General features: G+C 43.4%; 1 pseudogene; it reads left to right on the plus strand.

Annotated features, from left to right (window-relative positions):
- The first annotated feature begins 665 nt into the window (after nucleotides 1–665).
- Nucleotides 666–2393, plus strand: LOC116463638 (MKI67 FHA domain-interacting nucleolar phosphoprotein-like; annotated as a pseudogene).
- The last annotated feature ends 1410 nt before the right edge of the window (nucleotides 2394–3803 follow it).

Here is a 3803-nt window from a genome sequence, read left to right on the forward strand (position 1 = left end):
TTTTTTTTTTTTTTTTTTTTTTTTTTTTTTATGGAAATAGAGGTTTCATCCGGAAAACCCTACTGACTTTTTTTTTTTTCGGACATGGTCTCACTCTGTTGCCCAGGCTGGAGTGGAGTGGTGGATCTCAGCTCACTGCAGCCTCAACCTCCCACCTCAGCCTCCCCAGGAGCTGCAACCACAGGCACCACTGTGCCCTGCTAATTTATTATATTTTTTGTACAGATGGGGCTTTTCCATGTTGCCCAGGCTGGTCTCAAACTTCTAGGCTCAAGCGCTTCACCCACTTCATCCTCCCAAAGTGATGTGACTATAGGCATAAGTCACTGTGCCCAGCCTGCAGTGACTTTTTAAAACATAAGTTGAAGCATCTCTTCTTAACTCCTTTAATTGGAGGTATCTCTTCTCTCATTCTCCTTATCTTTAGTGTTCCCCCCAGAGTTCACTGCTGACTGGATGTACAACATATATTTCAAAGTCAAGGCTGGGTGCTGTGGCTCACGCCTATAATCACAGCAATTTGGGAGTCAGGGCAGGCAGATCGCTCGAGTCCAGGAGTTCTAGACCAGCCTGGGCAACATGGCGAAACCCTGTTTGTATTAAAAATACAAAAAATTGGGCGTTTCCGGGAGCGCCGCGTGGAGTTGGTGTCGGCCGCTTTTGGCATGGCGGCCTTTTCCGGCCTGGCTGGGCCAATCCTGTCGCTGAACCCACAGGAAGATGCGGGTTTCAGAAGGAGGTGGCACAGGTTCTGCGCGTAACCCGGCGAAAAAAACAAGAACAACTTACTCCTGGAGTGGTCTATGTGTGCCACCTACCTAACCTACTGAACAAAACCCAGATCCTTTCATATTCCTCCCAGTGTGGCACTGTTACAAGCTTCAGACTATCCAGAAAGAAAAGGACTGGAAATAGCAAAGGCTATGCATGTGTGGAGTGTGAGTCTGAGGATGTTGCCAAGATAGTTGCTGAAACAATGAACAACTACCTGTTTGGTGAAAGACTCTCGGAGTGTCATTTTATGCTACCTGAAAAAGTACAGAAAGAACTCTTTGAAGACTGGGATAGTCCGTTTAAGCAGCCATCATATCCATCAGTGAAACGGTAATAATCAGAATCGGCACTTACACAAAAGCTGCGGGTGGAGGGGAGATTTAAAAAGAAAGATTACTCAGGAAGAAATTAGCTTAAAAAGGAATTGATTATGATTTTCCTTCTTTGATTTCACAGAAAACAGAAAGTATTTCAAAAACAAATAATCGGACATCTACAAAACGCCAGGTTTGCCGGGCGCGGTGGCTCACGCCTGCAATCCCAGCACTCTGGGAGGCCGATGTGGGTGGATCACCTGAGGTCAGGAGTTCGAGACCAGCCTGGCCAACATGCTGAAACCCTGTCTCTACTAAAAAATACAAAAATTAGCCAGGCATGGTGTCGGGCACCTGTAATCCCAGCTACTCGGGAGGCTGAGGCAGGAGAATCGCTTGAACCTGGGAGGCAGAGGTTTCAGTGAGCCGAGATCACGCCATTGCACTCCAGCCTGGGCAACAAGATCGAAAGTCTATCTGAAAACAAACAAACAAACAAACAAACAAAAACAAAAGGCCAGGTTTTACGTAAGAAGAAGCAAAAGGTTTTAGGCACTCTTGACACTCCTGAGAAGACTGTGGATAGCCAGGGCCCCACACCGGTTTGTACATCAACATTTTTGGAGAGACGAAAATCTGAAGTGGCTGAAATGAACGATGATGATGAAGATAACAAAATAGTTTTCAAACAGCCCATATCCTGTGTAAAAGAAGAAATACAAGAGACTCAAACACCTACACATTCACAGAAAAAAAAGATGAAGAAAAAGCAATCAGTGACTTTCAATGTATTATATATAATATTTCTTCTGAAAAACATAATATTTTTATGAGAAAAAATACAAAAAATTAGCTAGGCGTGGTGGCTCATGCCTGTAGTCCCAGCTACTCAGGAGGCTGAAGTGGGAGGATCACCTGAGCCCAGGAAGTTGAGGCTGCCGTGAGCCATGATCATGCCACTGCACTCCAGCCAAGTCAAGTCATTACATTTATCTTAACCTATTCTAGGCTGGCTTAAGAGGGATTTGTATTAAGAATACAATAGGCAATCTCATAGACATCTAAGTACAGAACTCAATATATGACCACACCATGGAAGGACTATGCTGGGAGGTGATTTTTCTCTCCTGCATGCCTTCACTCTGGACTTCTGCTCCATGCTTGTGCTTTGCTTTGCAGATGGACATTCGGCACGTGCTCCAGGCTCCTCCAGCCTCTGAGGCTTTGGCTTGCCCTGGCAGTACCCCTGGTTCCAGTGTTACTGGGCTTTTCCATACAGATGCTCCTCTGCAAAAAATTTATTGAACACTCTCTGTGTCATTTCCAATTGGCAGGATAGAGAATCTGATCTGCCTAGCAGTGGGGGTGGGAGTTTCCTAGTTGTCCCTGGATTTGTAGTGCTGCCCTTTCCAGAGACTCTAGGAGGGGCCAGATATCCAAAAAGAGGGTGTGGGTGGGGAATCAGTAGTACAGTCTACTTCAACAAGAAAGTATAAAGTAAAGGCGGTGGCTCACGCCTGTAATCCCAGCACTTTAGGAGGCCGAGGCAACCGGATTACTTAAATTCAGGAATTTGAGACCAGACTGGGCAACATGGCAAAACCCCATCTCTACTAACAATACAAAAAATTAGCTGGGCATGGTGGCACATGCCTGTAGTCCCAGCTACTTAGGAGGTTGAGGTGAGAGGCTTGCTTGAGCCCAGGAAGTTGAGGCTGCAGTGAGTGGAGATCACCATGCCACTGCACTCCAGCCTGGGTGACAGAGTGAGACCCTGTCTCAAAAAAAAAAAAAAAAAAAAAAGTTTAAAGTAGAAGCATCTCTATGCATGATTGAAGCATGCTTTCCATATATTTTTTTCCAACTTGCCTTTTTCCTCTCTAAAATACTGTACCTTAAGCTCTTCCTTGTTATCAAGTGCTCATAAGCATTATTTGAATGGTTGTATCAGAATCCATTATCTGGACTCATTGTCATTTATCCATCTGCAGTTGCTGGAGATACTGCCCTTTCTGCCACGCTCAGTCACCCTTCTGACCTTGCTCTGTGTCCAGTTATCTACTAATACACATACTGGTCATTTAGGACTTATAGTTAAGAATAAATAGTTATCATAGTTCCTAACACTTCAAAAAGAATGTATCTTCCTAAAAATAGAATGGCTTGGTGGTTATGATAATTTTAAAGCAAAATAGACAAATCAATATTGAAGTTAACGTTTTGCTTTCTTCTTGTATCTATTTTTCACTTCTCTGTGATTTTGATGGGTAAAGTTTCATTTGGAAGGATTTTTATTTCAAAATAGAAATAGCATATGCCATGAGAATGGGAACTCTGAAAGGTTCAACTTTCTAGTCATTAGTTTCCTAAGATTGTCACAGAAGCTACTGATAGTCAATCATGATTGGCCTGTAGGGAAAGTGAGTTAACATTATGTACAACTTAAGCACTTTACTTTCTATCAGCTATGGAAAAATAAGTGATGTGTTTGGAAAAGTATTGGGGTAGGAGTTAGGAAGCTTGACTGTTAGTCCAACCCTGCTTCTTCAGCTGAGCACACCTAGGCAATAACTCAGCAGCTATTTCTTAAATACCTAATGAGTTTCAGACTTTGCTGTTGGTCTGGGAATATAGACATAGATATTGCATTCATGATTCTCCAAGGCTCCCCTCCTCACCCTGGCTCACAGTGAGCTTTCTTTTTTTTTTTTTTTT

Source organism: Hylobates moloch, unplaced genomic scaffold (genome assembly GCF_009828535.3).
Source record: "Hylobates moloch isolate HMO894 unplaced genomic scaffold, HMol_V3 SCAFFOLD_47, whole genome shotgun sequence".
Lineage (NCBI taxonomy): Eukaryota > Metazoa > Chordata > Mammalia > Primates > Hylobatidae > Hylobates > Hylobates moloch.